General features: G+C 40.6%; 1 protein-coding gene across 1 annotated transcript in view; it reads left to right on the top strand.

Annotated features, from left to right (window-relative positions):
• Positions 1–19,456, top strand: part of raly (RALY heterogeneous nuclear ribonucleoprotein) — a 161,156-nt gene that overhangs the window by 90,806 nt on the left and 50,894 nt on the right. The gene's annotated exons all lie outside the window — the stretch shown is intronic.

The following is a 19,456-nucleotide window of genomic DNA, read 5'->3' as shown; positions in this document are numbered from 1 at the left end:
CTTTGGAGAGCACCTTACAATCAACTCTAATTATACTGATAGGGTCAGTGGGGGTCTCTATCCTTCTTGAGAATTAATTAAATTAGTGCCTTGTTAAAAGTGTCAGGTAGCTGTTCCAGTTCCAGAGCTTCTGCGTCCACCTGTGTTAATATAGGAGCTAATACGTCAATATTCCTTTTATAAAACTCAACTGGGAAGCCGTCTAATCCTGGTGAATTTCCAGATTTCATTGTGAGGTCTGTTCTTATCTCAGATTCTAGTTTAGGAGCATCCAAATCCTTTATTTGACCTGGGGACACCCCCGGAAGCTGTATCTTTGAAAAAAAAGGCATTCATTTTAGTTGGGTCTAAGCTTCAGACTTATAAAGAGTCAAATAAAAGTCACAAAGCAAATTGTTAATATCTTTTGTACCAGTCATTACCTCCCCACTTCCATTTTTGATAGCTGGTATTACAAAACTGGCATCGTTTTGGTTCAATTGTCTAGCCAATATTTTACCAGTTTTTTCACCACTTTCATCAAAGTTTGTCCTCAGCCGAATCATTGCATATTCAGCCTTTTTGTTAAATATTTCATGTCATTGAAACTTCAGATCACAGACTTGTTTCAACAGTGACTCAACAGTATTTCTCTTGGATAACTATTTTTCCAGCTCTTTAATTTGAGACTGGTTTTTCAACTCTTTCTCTATCTTCCCTTATCTTTCTACTGGTGTGTGCTATTATTTTGCCCCAAACATAAGCTTTAGAGGCCTCCCATACTGTACTCAATTTGTCAGTGGCACCAATGTTTGTTTTAAAACAAAACTTGAGGTCTTCATTGAGAGAAAGATGAAATGTTTCATCTTGGAATAAGGACGTATTCATCCTCCATCTAATTATTTTCTTAGCCATATCAGCCTCAACTGCTATACATAATTCCACTGTTGCATGGTCAGTCAAAGCAATAACCCCTATTTTACTATCTATGAGGATTGGCAAGTCTCCATATATCTACCAGACCCAAATCCCTCATTAATAGTTGTATCACTGCTCTGTCCCCTGGTAAAGGTTTAGAATACATCGTTTTATCAAGGATACCATGTTGAACCTGGTTAAAGTCTCCCATTGTATTGCCACCAATTATTTCTCCCATGACCATATTAACCTTATGGAAAAACCAAGGATCTTCCCTGTTTGGTGAATAAATATTACACATATTAACCGTATTACCATTTACCAGAGCCTCAACACAAATCATTCGTCCTTCCTCATCCTTATGTTGCTTTAACATGACAAAATGAAACTTTTTATGTACCAAAATTGCAACACAAAATTGTAACTTGAAAATGAGCTATGAAATTCCTGCCCAACTCAATCCATTTTCAATTTAGCAGCCTCTGAATCAACCGAATGTGTTTCTTGGATAAAAGCTATATCAGCCTGTTGGGATTTGAGATAACAAAAACATTCCTTCCACTTAATACGATTCTGTGAACAGTTGATATTCCATGAAATTAACTTTGTATATGTTTTAGACATTTATCAAAACTTGCATATTAACTATTAGAATTATTGAAAATCAATCATTTTCGATGTTGTCATATATTACAGCCTCAACATTTGTCGTGCCAAAAACACTTGCACGCGCCATGAACCTGACGACACAATACAAAACACAAAACAGCAACAACCACCCCACCCCTCTCTTTGTTTTTCTACTTAAAGAGAAAAGCCCTCTATTACACAGTCCACGAGACACTTACAAGTGGTCACCCTAGTCCCAACCCCCTCCCCTTCTCAATTTAGCTGTCTACTTGAAAATATACAGCACACCTTAGTAAAAAAATATATACATGCGTGAAAGCGTGCACCCCATTTCTTCAGCTTATTTAATATTTAATATCAAATCAAAGTTTTTGTCACGTGCGCTGAATACAAAAGGTTACACCTTACAGTGAAATGCTTACTTACAGGCTCTAACCAATAGTGCAAAAAAAGGTATTAGGTGAACAATAGTTCGGTAAACAAATAAAACAACAGTAAAAAGGAAGGCTATATATAGTAGCGAGGCTATAAAAGTAGTGAGGCTACATACAGACACTGGTTAGTCAGGCTGATTGAGGTAGTATGTACATGTGGGTATGGTTAAAGTGACTATGCATATATGATGAACAGAGAGTAGCAGTAGCGCAATTGAGGGGGTGGCGGGTGGGACACAATGCAGATAGACTGGTTAGCCAATGTGCGGTAGCACTGGTTGGTCGGGCCAATTGAGGTAATATGTACATGAATGTATAGTTAAAGTGACTATGCATATATGATAAACAGAGAGTAGCAGCAGCGTGAAAAGTGGGGTTGGGTTTGGGGTTGGGGGGTACACAATGCAAATAGTCCGGATAGACATTTGATTACCTGTTCAGGAGTCTTATGGCTTGGGGATAAAAACTGTTGAGAAGCCTTTTTGTCCTAGACTCGGCACTCCGGTACCGCTTGCCATGCGCTAGTAGAGAGAACAGTCTATGACTGGCGTGGCTGGGGTCTTTGACAATTTTTAGGGCCTTCCTCTGAGGTCCTAGATGGCAGGCAGCTTAGCCCCAGTGATGTACTGCGGCGTACGCACTGCCCTCTGTAGTGCCTAGCCATAGCTAACAATACTTGTATTCACCCACCAAATGGCAAGAAGTAAAAAGAGTCGAGAAGCAAAATAAACAAAACTGAAATGGAAAGGGGAGAACAACATTTTCTATGCAACCATATAAAATCAGATCAATTAAAAATAATGTCAAAGTTGTTAGTTCCATCTACTCACTTGACCACATCCTTGCTTAAAAACCTCTATAGGGTAGGTGAGACGATAGCGTCCCACCAGGGCAACATCTGGTGAAAGTGCTAACATTCTAAATACACCATTTGTTATAGTAAACATTATTGTAAATAAATATATCTTACATCATTTAAAAGATGAACATCTTATTAATCCAGCCACTTTGTGTCAGATTTCATAAAGGCTTTACTGCGAAAGCAAACCATGCAATTTTCTGAGGAAAGCTCCCTGCACACACAAGTATTACTAGCATATTCCAACCAAGCATTAGCGTCACGAAAGTCAGAAATAACAATAAAATAAATCGCTTACCTTTGAAGATCTTACTCTGGTGGCAATGCCAAGTGTCCTAACTACACAGTGAATGTTCGTTTTGTTTGATAACATCCATTTTTATAGCCTAACACGAAACATCTGTAAACCGCTTGCGTCGTGATTGTCGTCTCATTCAACTTTGGCGAAGCGATCGTGGTAATTACACACACTAAACAAACGTTTATCCAGTCATGGTTGGTTTCATTGCAATCCTCTGGTTGTTACTAACACAACCATATGTGATGGTTCTTTTCCCGGGACGTATTGACCGAAACAAACCCATTTGATGACACCAATCAATGACCTCATTGCTCACCAATGGTAGGACCTGTCTATCGTTGATTGACTGTATTTTGGCCCAATGACCACTGATCATCTTGAAATCTAGCTTGGAAGATAGCCAATGAGCTGAGGTAAACGTCAATATGTAATGGTTATACGTTCGAAGACCAGCCTTTGTCGTAAACTCTGGCGTAAAAGAGGTTAATTCGCCATTCCAAATCCTTCTTGACGGAGCCACAAGTGTTACGCATAGCAGTACATAGTCAATAGCATTTTCAGCAAGTTTATATAATTAAATTATGGCGAATAAATCAGGAAAAGCGAAAACAAAGTCTAGGTTTACAGATTTAACCCAAATTATAGAGGAAATTGATAGAGAAAGCGAGACCGAATAAATAGTTACCCTTGTTATTTTTTATATATGTATTTTTTGGTGTGTGTTAGAATAGCATTTGTGTATTTTGTATATAGTTATTTCCTTCAAAATGTATCACTGTACCAATTCGGCCACTTGGGTACATTTGGTTACATTTGTGTGGGACACCTGGGTGACTTCATGCTCAATGTCATGTAACTCGCTCATTTTTTAAAGTTATCTGTCTAAAACTTTGCTCAGCTATTGGTGCCATCTTTTGTTCTTCATTAAAATCATCCACAGCATCCTATCTGTATGTTTGGCTGTTCTTGGTCATTTGAAAGATGATGCAGCAACAATAAAAAAACAGAAAACCCATGTTTATTTCCTTGTTTTTTCTTCTAGAAGAAAAAGAAACGCACACCTATTTAGACGAGGTGCTGGCTAGCGGAGTAAAAAACTTGAAAATAAGAGAGCCGCACACTCTAGGAGCTCAGATGCAAAAATGTAATTACCAACGTTTCGACAGCCAAGCTGTCTTCATCAGGGTATAATCGCCCTCGGGATGCGTTGTTGAAGACAGCTTGGCTGTCGAAACATTGGTAATTACATTTTTGCATCTGAGCTCCTCGAGTGTGCGGCTCTCTTTTATTTTCTTGTATTTTCTTCTACCAGATCTATGGTGTTATAATCTCCCACATTCAATTCACATTTCCACAAAATGCAGAGTGTTTCCTTTCAAATGATACCAAGAATATGCATATCCTTGCTTCTGGGCCTGAGCTACAGGCAATTAGATTAGTGTATGTCTTTAGGCGGGAAATTGAGAAGAAGGGGAAGTACCCCAAAGAAGCTTTAGTGTTGACCAGGCAAGTTGAATATAGTCACTGAGTAGCCAACCGGCTAAACCTCCAGTGACCAAAATAACATTGTAGCTATACAGTCTGAAATTCACAAATAGCCGAATTGTCATTTCACAGTGTCTTTGTGATAGTGTGTAACACAGATACCGGCCAAAATAGCTATGCGAGTCATGCCCTTATTTCTGGGCCTCTGAGTTTTTCTTGTTTTTCTTGAGGAATTTCATCGCCTTGCGATAGTCATCGAAGCTGTCTTTCCCCCTTCCATGAAAAGGGTAGCACAGCTGGGTAGGCGAGTGTGAGACTATATCCAACTCATGCAGCCTTTCCTTGTTGTGGTAAAAAGTATAATTTTATCTGCTAGCTCCTTGGTCATATCAGGAAAGAATGATAGCTGGTAGCTCTTCCAGGTCACCTCTCTCTTCTCCCGATACATGCCCTTCGCAGTGGCCAGTACTCTCTCTCTCCAGATCCCTGAGAAAGAGGATGATGACCGGTCTAGGCGGCTGATTCTCGCGTGGTAATAATGCTAGGGAATGGTGGACTTGTTGAAGCTCAGATTCATCCAGGTCCACCCACACAGCCTCCGAGATAATTTGTCTCACGCATTCCCGCGGCTTGCCATCCTCTAGACCCTCCTAGACCCCTTAAAGTCTTAAATTGAGGCGCCTGTCTCGGTTAGATGTGACTTGCACGCTTCTGTGGAGATCCTCATATGGTTTGGCATTCTTCTCTGCGTTCTTAATCAGTCGATCATTGTCGTCCTCAAGCATTGATATCCGACCCTCTGCCTCGTCTAGCCTCTGTAATATGACCGATACATCTTCTTGCATATCCATGTGAGATTGTTTGACCTGAGAAAAATCAGATTCAAGAGATTCAAGAATGATGCTGACTCTACCCATTTCTTCCATGGCCTTCTGTAGGGATGATTTCAAGGCCGACAACAAGCTGGGTTCTATGTTCTGCCCTTTCAAATTCATGCTTGCTGAAGTGCTAGCAACAGAGCTAACGTTGGCCTTGTCAACCACTGGACTAAATGTACTATTCTATTCTAGGCTCCGTTCAGACAACCACCTTGCTTCGCAGCATCACGTGGCTCCCCCCACCCCAAACTTGCAAGCAATGAGCATCCCTCACTTTCCCAAGATGCTTGTGCCTGTCAATTTTGTAGGCTGTGCAGTAGAAAATATTGAAATTGAGGAGGATGGCTGGAGATCCTGCCATTTCACACCATTAGAGATAAACTTCAATGACACCCTTTCTGGTGTACAAAGGACCCTGCCTACCCCCTCAGAGGCAGAGTGTTTTAAACTGTTCCTTGATGAGGAATTGGTGGAGAGTGTGGTGCAGGAAACCAATAGGTATGTCCAATATTATATTAGAGACACCAAAAGGCGCTCTTCAAATATTTAAAAATTCAGAATACCTTTAGCCTACTAAATATGCATATTTTTTTGCAGGTATGCTCATGAACTGAAAACGAAGACTGCACCTGGCATAAAAGGGAAGCTCTCAAAATGTGTGAACACTACGAGCAAAATTAGGAATGTCCTTGGCAGCTTGGCCAGGGCATTTGGAAGAGAGTTTATGCCTCACAAACATGCATGAATGAGTCTCTCATGGCTTGGAAAGGGAGGCTTGCATTCTGCCAATACATCCCATCAAAGCACCACATATTTGAAGTTGTTCTTTGTTCATGTCACTGTCTGACAGGATATGTACAGGACCTGATCATCTACACCAGCACCACCACAGATATAAGGCATGTTGAAGGTCTTGGCATATCTGGATTAGTGGTGATCACCATGCCGCAGCCTTACCTCGGAAAGGGGCACACTGTATTTGTGGACAGCTGGTACAGTACGCCTAGCCCTTTTCCAGTAACATTTTTTAGGGAGAACATAGGGGCCTGTGGCACAATAAAATCCAACAGGAAGGGGATGCCAATATTAAAAAATAAAAATTAGCAATGGGGAGGTGGAGTTCCAAACCAACGGGGAGATAATGGCAGTGAAATGGCATGACAAACCTTACGTCCATGTTCTGTTCACACTTCCAAAATGTCGGATACAGAAAAAGTGGACTGTCACCAGAGAGAGGAACATGAATTCAGACTGTGACTTGGAGTACAATAAGAAGATGGGAGCAGTTGACAAGTGGAGTGTGTTGAGTGTGCCAGAAAGTCCCTCAAATGGTTCAAGAAGCAATTTTCCTACCTAATAGACACAGCTCTCCTCAACGGCCATATTGTCCACTGGCAGATCACAGGACAGGTGATATCGTACCAGTAGTACAGGATAAACCTGATTCGGCAGCTCCTGGAGGACCACCACACTCATCCTCGTCCATCCACTGGGGGCTGGCCTGCCACTGACAATACTCTCCTCCTAACTGAACACCACTTCCCAAGTGAATTCACTCAGACCACCCTGCAAGGGAAAGGCACAAGTACACATTGCAAAGTCTGTCTATCATCTACCCGGCAACCAAACCAAAGGATGATGACCAAGTACGTGTGTGCCTTGTAACACAATCTTGTGTGCAGTCCCTTGCTTTGGCGAGTACAACACCCTCAAACAGTTGAAAGTATGCCTATGCGGCTGACAGGAATAGCTGATTGACCTATGAGGTGTATATAATGACTGATAGCAGAAGGAGAAGTAAAATGTGTGTGTGGGGGGATATCAAATACATTAATATAAACTCAACAAAAAATAAACGCCCTCTCTGCCAACTGCGTTTATTTTCAGCAAACTTAACATGTGTAAATATTTGTATGAATATAACAAGATTCAACGACGGAGACATAAACTGAACAAGTTCTACAGACATGTGACTAACAGGAATGGAATACTGTGTCCCTGACCAAAGGGGGAGGGGGGTCAAAATCAAAAGTAACAGTCAGTATCTGGTGAAGCCACCAGTTGTATTAAGTACTGCAGTCCTCCTCATGGACTGCACCAGATTTGCCAGTTCTTGCTGTGAGATGTTAACCCTCTTCCACCAAGGCACCTGCAAGTTCCCAGACATTTCTGGGGGGAATGGCCCTCACCCTCCGATCCAACAGGTCCCAGACGTGCTCAATGGGATTGAGATCTGGGCTCTTCGCTGGCCCTGGCAGAACACTGACATTCCTGTCTTGGAGGTAATCATGCACAGAACGAGCAGTATGGCTGGTGGCATTGTCATGCTGGAGGGTCATGTCAGGATGAGCCTGCAGGACGGGTACCACATGAGGGAGGAGGATGTCTTCCCTGTGACACACAGCGTTGAGATTGCCTGCAATGACAACAAGCTCAGTCCGATGATGCTGTGACACACCGCCTGTCAAGCCCTGACCATAGAGAGCCTTTTTATTCTCTATTTTGGTTAGGTAGCGGTGTGACTAGGGTGGGTGATCTAGTGTGTGTATTTCTATGTTGGCCTGGTATGGTTCCCAATCAGAGGCAGCAGTTTATCGTTGTCTCTGTTTGAGGATCATATTTTGGCAGCCATTTCCCTACTGTGTTTTGTGAGATCTTGTTTTTGTGTTGTTGCCTGTGAGCACTCCAGAACGTCACGTTTTGTTTATTTTTATTGTTTTGTTGTGCGGGTGCACTTATAATAAATATGTCAAACCGATTTCTGTGCTTTGGTCTGAATGTTATTACGACGATCGTGACACCGCCCTAGACCATGACTGACCCTCTACCTCCAAATCAATTCCACTCCAGAGTACAGGCCTCGTGTAACGCTCATTCCTTCATTGATAAACGCGAATCCGACCATCACCCCTGGTGAGACAAAACCGCGATTCGTCAGTGAAGAGCACTTTTTGCCAGTCCTGTCTAGTCCAGCGACGGTGGGTTTGTGCCTATAGGCGACGTTGTTGCCAGTGATGTCTGGTGAGGACCTGCCTTACAACCATCCTACAAGCCCTCATTCCAGCCTCTCTCAGCCTATTGCACTGATAGAGGAATTGTGCATTCCTGGTGTAACTCGGGCAGTTGTTGTTGCCCTGTCCTCCATGACACCTACAGCACCCGATGTCACAGGAAGGCCAAAAAGATAATCAAGGAGGTCAACCACCCGATCCACTGCCTGTTCACACCGCTACCATCCAGAAGGCGAGGTCATTACAGGTGCATCAAAGCTGGGACCGAGAGACTGAAAAACATCTATCTCAAGGCCATCAGACTGCTTAACAGCAGTCACTAACTGAGGCTGCTGCCTACATTGAGACTGAATCACTGGCCACTTTAATAAATGGATCAGTATTCACTTTATACAATGCCACTCTAAATAATGCAACATTAATAATGTTAACATATTTCACATTACTCATATCACATGTCTATACTGTATTTTATAGCATCGATTTCACCTTGCCTATGCCGCTCGGCCATCGCTCATCCATATACTTACATGTACATATTCTCATTCACCCCTTTAGATTTGTGTGTATTAGGTAGTTGATGGGGAATTGTTAGATATTACTGCACTGTCGGAACTAGAACACAAGCATTTCGCTACACTCGCATTAACATCTGCTAACCATGTGTATGTGACAAATAACATTTGATTTGATTTGAAAGACCCAGAGTTTCCTCTGCTACAGAGGATAAGTTCATTAGTGTTACCAGCCTCAGAAATGGCAGCCCAAATAAATGCTTCACAGAGTTCAAGTAACAACATCAACTGTTCAGAGGAGACAGCGTGAATCAGGCCTTCATGGTCGATTTGCTGCAAAGAAACCACTTCTAAAGGACACCAATAAGAAGGAGACTTGTGTAAGAATATTTTGAAGATAAGTACACAACGCAGAGGACGAGAGGTCAAAAGTACTTAAGGTCAATAGAGTACTAACGGTCAATAGGGAATTTATCAATTTTGGTTCAACCTGAAATAGGATACTTGTTATCTGGCCATTGGCACAGTTTTATTGCAAGGAATTCTAATTGGTCAACCACAGGCTATGGCTGAGTTATAAAACAACATCCTATACTTTGTTCTGTGGAGAGAACCACAGGAGAGAATCACTGAGGACAGGGGAGCATGAACATTACTTCCATGCATGATGTGTTCGCTTTGAATAAACCTATTTCCCCCCCACCCCTGATTTACTTTGGGGCATGTGTTATTGAAGAGTAACATCAACTGCTAACATTTGGTGCTGTAACCCGGATGACTTGGTCTAAACAACAACAAGAAAAACTCAACAGGGTGTTGTTCCAGAAGAAAGAGAGAAGGCTGAGCACAACCCACTTTGGGGAGTCAACTCTTAATCTCCTGATTGATGGCATAAGTGCTGGGTGAGTCTAGACCAATATAATTTTAAAAGAACCAATCAGGTTAAAATGTGTGCATGCAATGAGTGATACGTATCTGTGATGTATAAGGGTTCAAGTCCTTTGTTCTATTACAGAGTTTAGTCCTTTGTTTGCTCAGTTAGTGGTTTGTGTCCTCTGTAACAGATTTGTTCTCTATTATAGGTGTTCAAATCCTCTATTAAAAGGTTAGAGTCCTTTCTTTTTGTGAAACCTTGTTGCATAGAAGTGAGTTGCTAGTTGAGAAGCAATTTTTACACGTATGGTTAATGTAAGGCTTCAATGAGCTTTTTGAGGTGAACATACATTTTTTATGGGTAGCCAGACCCAACAGAAAAAATATTTGAGTAATCAAAAGGGGATATATTTTGGGTTAAAATAAATGTATAAACATTGTGTATATCTCTGAGTTCCTCTGTCCAGTATCTGTGTTCTTTTGCCCATCTTAATCTTTTATTTTTATTGGCCAGTCTGAGGTATAGCTTTTTCTTTGCAACTCTGCCTAGAAGGCCTACATCCAGGAGTCACCTCTTCACTGTTGACGTTGAGACTTTTGTTTTGTGGGTACTATTTAATGAGCTGCCAGTTGAGAACTTGTGAGGCATCTGTTTCTCAAACTAGACATTTGAATGTCCTCTTGCTCAGTTGTGCACCGGTGCATCCCACTCCTCTTTCTATTCTGGTTAAAGCCAGTTTGTGCTATTCTGTGAAGGGAGTAGTACACAGCGTTGTAAGAGACCTTCTGTTTCATGGCAATTTCTCGCATGAAATAGCCTTAATTTCTCAGAATAAGAATAGACTGACGAGTTTCAGAAGAAAGTCCTTTGTTTCTGGCCATTTTGAGCCTGTAATTGAACCCACAAATGCTGATGCTCCAGATACTCAACTAGTCTAAACAAGGACAATTTTATTGCTTCTTTAATCAGAACAACAGTTTTCAGCTGTGCTAACATAATTGCAAAAGGGTTTTCTAATGATCAATTAGCCTTTTAAAATGAGAAACTTGGATTAGCTAACACAACGTGTCATTGGAACACAGGAGTGATGGTTGCTGATAATGGGCCTCTGTACGCTTATGTAGATATTCCATAAAAAAATCTGCCGTTTCCAGCTACAATAGTCATTTCCAACATTAACAATGACTAGACTGTATTTCTGATTAATTTGATGTTATTTTAATGGACAAAAAAATGTGATTTTCTTTGAAAACAAGTACAATTTTAAGTGGCCCCAAACCTTTGGACTGTAGTGTATATTATAATGCCATTGTTACGTTAGAAGGCCACTCTGGAAAACAGCTCCTCTGGATGTGAGCATGAAATATATTTTAATTTCACTATCTAGTGATATGAAGAACCATTTCAAAGTAAAGAAGTGTAGGCAAGAGATAATAAAGAAATATTCTGTCATTGTTGACAAAGATGGAATATGGAATCTGTCTGATATACAAAAAGCTGGGGGGGAAATACAGAGAATGTCTAATTCCTTGACAAAGACACGATGGTAAGAAAACGGGATGAGAAATCATTTCTGGAGAATCGTAACAGGACATTGAAGAGAGAAGGATAATGTGAAAGCTCTCGGTGAACAAATCAAAACCTTGAAAGGAGAAATTCAACAATTACAGGCAAGGGTAGTTAAAACAGACTTGACACCCACCTGCGGACCATTTGTTCCCTCAATCTACCCTCAGGCTGAGTTGCGCAAGGATGATCGGGTTTCAAGCATCTGGTCAGTACTGCCTGGCTTTGAGTCAAAAGATACTGACAGTGGTGACGAACAATGTCTTAGGCCAACCAGAATACAGGCTGTAAAAGGTAGTAAAGACAAACCTCTTCTGACAGTTATCACGCACAAATCAGCATCTCCAAAACAGTTGGATGAATAGTCAAAAACGTTGAAACATCCACAAGAAGTGGGTATGAAAACATGGGACCATTTGAAGCGCTATAAGAAACTCTACAATCTACATCCTTATGATGGGTTACAGTTATTAGCCTTTGTTTTGAACAACAGTGAACATGGTGTACTTGAAGAAAATAGTTTAGAGCTGTGGATGGTGAAGAGCAAGATGTGGCGGATGGATGGAGAACCATACACGTTTTCCTTAAGGGTCTGACCAATGCAAGCACTAATTGGGGAGAGAGAAACCAAATGTGTTCAAAAACCGAAATAAACATTTGTTGGATTTTGAAGAAAGGTTTAGAGCGACGGTGGTTATACACAGTGGGTTACCTGACATGGAAGATGAAGATACACACAATTCCTCCAAAAATGGGGCAATCACTCATCAGCTGATGCAATCCATACATGATGATTTGCGAAAAACGTTTGTTTCCACAACTGATGACTGGGAGAGACAAAACTACGGCAACATCATCGACATGTTGTCCCAACTGGACAGAGACATCAATCAACATAATAAACCGGCTGTTATCAGAGTTCTGCGGGTTACGAGTGAAACCTATAACATTATTCGTTCAGCAGAAGAGAAACTTGGTGTATGTCATTATTGCTGCATTTCTGTTCACAACGAGAATGTCGGAAAAGAAAACTAAATCTTATGATGAATTGCCAGAAGAAATAGGGTCCGTCTAAGGGAAAATGGAAACAGGACAACTGCCTCAATGATACAATGCTGATGCAGAAATTTAAGGAACTCTCTACGACTCAGCTGGATGCTGTGGAAGTAAACTAACAAGGCCCCCTCTTACGTCCCATCTCAGCTGGTGTACATATGAATTCAGCTGGAATATATGTGAACATGATTAACAACTTTGCAGTCGATTTTTTAGTAGATACGGGTGCTGAAGTCACTGTATTGCCCATATCTTATGCAAAACATATATGTCCTCAGTACAGTACACGGGCAAGAAGAGCAACAGGAGTTGGGGGGAGACTGAGACAGATATGAAACAGACTAAATCATTATCAATTTCTATTGGTCCAATGAAGATTGATGCAGGGGTGTGGATAGGCTCATTTGAACAACCTATTTTAGGTCTTGATGTTATTATGCAACTTGACTCTACATTGAACATTTCTGAAGGGAAGGTGAAGTAGAAAATTAGACAACTGCAGGGATCTACAGTTCAGAACCATCCTATTTGGACTACGAAGAAAAACAAGCGTGGAACTTTGGATATGGAAACAGTGTGCTAGCAACGAAGCTATGGCCGCTACTAAAGTAGTGGAGGCTCCTAACAACATCATACAACGTGGCACCACATGTAATCCAGCCACTCTGACGTATCTTACAGATACCACATTATTTGAACACGACTGTTGTGAGTTGGTTTTGGATCAGCTCTCTGATAGGGTTAATAAGAGTCGTCTGTTGGAAAACCCTGAGTTTATCTTATACATAGGCGGTTTAAGCATTGTGGAGGGGGGTGTGAGGAAGGCAGGCTGGGCAGTTACTACAATGGACAATGTGATAGTGGCAGGCACGTTAGATTTGAGGAAAGCAGTTGTTCACCTTATGAGTGACACAATGCTTAACTATTGCATACAACTCTTTAATGCAGTATGGGAAGCAGACAGACGAGAGGAGTGGGGAATAAGCCCTGAGGGGGTACATGACGTAGTACCAGGACAGTGGGTGATGGTAAAAGAAATATGGCCAAAATGGGAAGGTCCTCATCAAGTTTTCCTCATGATGAGGTCAGCAGTAAAAGTCCAGGGAAAATCACGACGGATACATGTCACTCATTGCAAGGTTGTCCATTTTGATGACAAAGCAGAGTCTGGAGAATTTAGAACTGATTGATTAGCAATCGGGGGCCAATCTTGGGTGAAGAAGCATAGTAAGATAATCAGAACCTGATAAGCTTCTATGTTGTACACAGGAGTCATCATATTAGGGATATCTAGCCAACATTTTCCAGAAAATCGGGACATGCTTACTTAGGGAAATCTATTTTTCTTGAAACCAGGACATGTTACTTTCACTTTTTTGTTTCCTTCGTTACAGGTTATGTGAATTTACAGTCTGAAGCTGAAGCAATATCCCTTGATCCAAGGACTGTACTTGAAATGATACAAGATCACCGGTGAAGTGTTCATTAGAGAGTCCTTATCAACCAGTGGAACGGAAGAAGAATTCGAATGGAAGAAGAATTCCTTACTACCGGCAGACTGTCAGAACATAATTTCTAATAGCTATCTATGTGAGACTGATACCAGTGTGGAAGAGCTGGTCACTTTTAAAGGACCTGGTGAATGATTACCTTGCCAATAGGACGATAGAATATTGTCTTGTAGAATTTTTTTGTTTTTTGTTTCCTCCTAATACAGGATGTTGTAGGGACATTATCATTACACCTGTTAATACTTGTTTTCTATAACTGTTTGAAATCTATTTCTTATTGTAACAGCAAGTACAATATGCCCTTTGTGTTTTATAGAAATGCAAGGAGTGGATTGTGAATGATTTATGCTTACTACTGTTTTTATACTGTCTATTTTTTCATGATTTTTGTTTTCTTAAAATACATTTTAAGTATTTATTTTTTAAATGGCGAGATTAAGGGGGAGAGTAAGAATATTTCGAAGATAAATACACAACGCAGAAGACGAGAGGTCAAATGTACTAAATGTCAATAGGGAATTATCAATGTGAATTATCAACATCTGTTAGGAATGTCAGTCCTGAACTCATAGCTACGTGGGGCACGTTCTCATTGGTCAAACCTGAAATAGGATACTGGTTATTTGGCCATTGGCACAGTTTTATTGCAAGAAATTCTAATTGGTCAACCACAGGCTAGGGCTGGGTTATAAAACTACATCCTTTCCTTGTGTTGTGTGGATAGAACTACAGGAGAGAATCACTGAGGACAGGGGAGCATGAACATTTACTTCCAAGCATGATTTGCCCACTTTGAATAAACCTATTTTAATCTCCCTTATTTGCTTTGGGGTCTGTGTTATTGAAGAGTAACATCAACTGCTAACACTTGCTTGGGCCAAGAAATATGAGCAATGGACATAAGACCAGTGGGAATCTATCCTTTGGTCTGATGAGTCCAAATTTGAGATTGTTGGTCAAAACCGGCATGTCTTTTTTGGACGCAGAGTAGGTTAACGGATTATCTCCACATGTGTGGTTCCCACCGTGAAGCATGGAGGAGGAGGTGTGATGGTGTGGGCGTGCTTTGCTGGTGACACTGTCAGTGATTTACTTAGAATTCAAGGCACACTTAACCAGCATGGCTACCACAGCATTCTGCAGCGATACGCAATCCCATCTGGTTTGCAATCAGTGGGACTATCCAACCCTGATCCAACACACCTCCAGGCTGTGTAAGGGCTATTTGACCAAGAAGGAGAGTGATGGAGTGCTGCATCAGACCTGGCCTCTACAATCACCCGACCTCAACCCAATTGAGATGGTTTGGGTTGAACCGCAGAGTGAAGGAAAAGGAGTCAACAAGTGCTCAGCATATGTGGGATCTCCTTCAAGACTGTTGGAAAAGCATTCCAGGTGAAGCTGGTTAAGAGAATGCCAAGAGTGTGCAAAGCTATCATCAAGACAAAGGGTGACTACTTTGAAGAATCTCAAATATAAAATATATTTTGATTTGTTTAACACTTTTTCGGTTACTACATGATTCCATATGTGTTATTTCATAGTTTTGATGTCGTCACTATTATTATATCATGTAGAAAATAGTAAAAATAAAGAAAAATCCTATAATGAGTAGGTGTGTCCAAACTTTAGACTGTTACTGTTTTTATAGAAAAATATAATATATGTTTGTTAACCTGAAATTTTTTGACTCCTGGGTTCCATTCCTGAAATAAAACAGAACAAGGAAATAATGTATGACTTTTGTTATTCCTTGAGATGTAATGCTTTATATTTGATCAATTTCAATCAAACTTTTCAAACTTTTTCAAATCATATTTTCCCATCCTTTAGCCAAACTGTTTCATCAGCTGGTTACTACTGTACGTAACGTCTGCTTCCAACTCATTCTCAAACACATAGATCCCCTGAATGCAGCTCACTCTCCAGATCCCAATCCCCTGAATTCTGATCACCTGTTCACAAACCTGTATGTCATTTACACTATTTAGTTCAGTTCATTGTAACCCATCATTGTGAGGTATTGTTTGTTTTTTGTGCACATTCTATTCGGAGCGCTTATTTTAGTTTATTTTCATATTAGTCCTCCCGTGTATCGTAGTTTTTGGCCATCCTCACTAACAACGTTTTTTGCCTATCAGATTTCCTATCATCAACTTCTTGTCTGATCTCCCAGACTACGTTATTAGCCTTTTTTCCCCACCTGTAATGTTACCTTTTTGGATTCCCTGTGTATGACCTTCTGCCTGTCCCTGGACCCTGCTACCAGCCTCCTCCTGTGGTCCTTTACTAAATAAACACCTGCTGTGCCCTGCGCTTTAAACCAGCACTCTGTCTCCCATCATGCTCATTACACTGTAGACTAAAGAGCACGATTTGAATTGTTACATTACATAGATTCTTCCGAGGAATATATAGTTGGTGTCGTAACGTGACTATCATATTAATGTGATGACTGCAAATAATTACCTACTACGTTTAATTATTACTCAATTAAATTAATCATGTAATAATTAACTCATTGGGAATTTGGGGCACCACGGGAAAAGTCATTTACCGAGTCACTATCTCCCGACAAACTCTCAAGATTATCTAAATATCTCTTACATCAATAAGTCAACTATTCATTATTTCCTCATATCAGTCTAATTCGTAAATCTGCACAAACCCTAACCTAAGTAATAAATCAGCGATACACAAATTGGCTTAATTATTTATTTACTAACTAAATAATCACACAGAAGTACATAAAACATACTCACACGGTATTGTGTATGTTATTGATTACTAACATAATGCAATGAAAACAGTCCCTAGTGGACTAACAAAAACATGACCTTCTGGTTACACAATGGAAAGGGGAGGGGTATGTAAGGAGAGAGTCAACTTCTCGTACATACATTTGTAAACTACGCTCACCGTAGTCAGAATATTTAGCACCCTAACAACCGAAATGCAACATATATTTACGCATAGATTTCTTTCTCTGTTGTCTCTATTTTGAAGCCATTCGATCCGTCTATGGAGAGTAGTTCAATGTACGTCTCTGTCCTTTTTAGTTGTATGCTTCTTTGTCTTGGAATGTCGGTTAGAATGGATACATCAGAGGTGCATATGGTGGTGAGAGGGAACTGTTCTTCCCTCTTTGGTCATGTTTCCTAGACTACTTTACAGAGCTTCAGACTGTGAATGTTTGGTCTAGTCTTCACCTTCTTCCCTCATCGAGAGTTTCAGAGGGTCTTAAAATTTCTGGTCTTGAATTTTTAACCATTTCAACATGTGGACCATGTCCTCATGTTATCTGGTCTGTATTTAAATTCTCAGAGAGTCCTTTTAAGCACTCTGGACTGAAAGGCGGTTCCATCCTGTTGATACAAACTCTAACCTCATTAGGGGCGTGGCTTAGTTTGTGTGCAACAAACATGAAAACCATTATCTCATGAGAAGACTAAAATCACATTTCTATCGTTTCAAAAATAGTTTCATATTTAATCATACGTTTTACAACATTTAGATGTACATCTGATATATACTGTGTGGAAGCTCTTAGTTACAATGTTTCAGTTATGTCTTTCTGATCATTTTAATAGCATCACAAAATAGACATTAATTTCCCATATTCTGTCATCATTCCCAACATTCTTTATGTTAGAAATATTGCTTCAATGTCCATTGTTTGATGTTAAAGTTTTGGCGGCACAGTCTCTCTGAGTAACAAAGGATTTTCAGCCTTCCATTTCTGCATGTGGGAGAGTTTCTGCAAGGTATTTAAGTCATAAAACAGGCCAAACTCCCCCCTCTCCTCTCCTGTGGGAAGAGGGGGGAGTCTGGCTATCCTCAGACATTTGTCTAGCTGATGGGTCCTTTTGATCCTCACCAAAGAGAGAGAGAGTCATGACATTGGTAATACTTGAAGTTTATTCAAATGTGATCAAGGAGATCAATAACGTGTCCACGTAACAATCAGCCCGTAGATGTCGCCAAAGCATAAGCCTTGATAATCCTGTCTGGCTTCAGAGTTTACGATAACCCATTATCTCTACAACTTTGCCTCACTCATGCCATGGTCTCTGCATACAACATATCTAATTACACACACACAATTCAATTGGATGATATCTACAACCTCGCCTCAATCACGTCACATTCTCTGCATACAGTAGATCTGATTAGACGCCCAAACTACCTCACTTTGTTGCTTACTTGACTTGATCCACCCTTGTTCTCACTCCCCTCCACAAGGTAAAACTTCCCCAAGCTATAATACTCACCGAAATATCTTCCTCGCTTGGTGATGAGGCAGGAATCTCAAGTGGTGATGAAATGTAGCCACCGCTGTAGCCCTCTCTTTCCAGGGGAGAATAAATTAAACAATTTTTTTTTAAATGAACCAAATGTATTTAGATGCCAGCGTTTCCCTTAGCCGTGGTTGACATATGTACGTACGTGTTAAAAGGCTAGGTGCAGATTCACCCTATTTCTGTGGGCTTGCCTTTGTGTTATGGCTAGGTTCCATGCAGAGATCAAAGGGTGGGGTCTAGATATTCTTGTTATTTTGAAACGGTTTACATTGTGCCATTTATGTTGATTCACCGTTACCTGACTCCCAAATGTCAGACATAATATTGCAGCACTTACACCTTTAGCAGAAAACGTCCTCGTCTAATATTGAGAGATGAAAGGAGTCCTGCTCTTTATTGTATGTCTATGTTTGATGTAATATTAAAGTTCACCCAAATTACAAAATGACATATTGGTTTCCTTATCCTGTAAACAGTCTATGGACAAGGTAAGACAGCAGTCCATGCTTTGGTTTTGTTTATTCGACCACTGTCTCCGAAACCTAATACCAGGGATATTGACTTGTATTGGATTTGTTCCACAAATGCGGAGAGTAGGCAGGTAAACCAAACCAAAGCATTGATTGCTCTCTTACCTTGTCCATAACCTGCTTACAGGGTACAGAAACCAATTTGTAATTTTTTTATTTGAGTGCACTGTCCATTTAAACGGGCAATCTGCAGTTCAAACAATAACAAAGTGACACCCCGCCACTGATTTGGTAAATAGCTGAGGGATGGGACTGGACAAAATGTAACCACTCTCAAATTCAGACAGAGATGTGTATGCAAGGACTGACCACCCATGAGATAGAAAATATAGTCTCAACAATTTTTTAAGGCTATAAAGTGCTTGTTCACACTTATTGTGTACAAACAAAATGACAAAACAAGCTTATTTTGGGTTCTGATGGCGTACAACAATTGAACTAAGTTCATAAAGCATTTATACATTTTATCCTTCAAGATAGCTATACACTAAGTGTACAAAACATTAGGAACGCCTTCTGAATATTGAGTTGTACCCCCTTTTGCCCTCAGAACAGCCTCGAGTTGTCGGGGCATCCGTGTCGAACGCATTCCACAAGGATGCTGGCCA

The sequence above is a fragment of the Oncorhynchus tshawytscha genome, linkage group LG02 (genome assembly GCF_018296145.1).
Source record: "Oncorhynchus tshawytscha isolate Ot180627B linkage group LG02, Otsh_v2.0, whole genome shotgun sequence".
Taxonomy (NCBI): Eukaryota; Metazoa; Chordata; class Actinopteri; order Salmoniformes; family Salmonidae; genus Oncorhynchus; species Oncorhynchus tshawytscha.
This window is presented reverse-complemented; position numbering and strand designations above follow the sequence as displayed.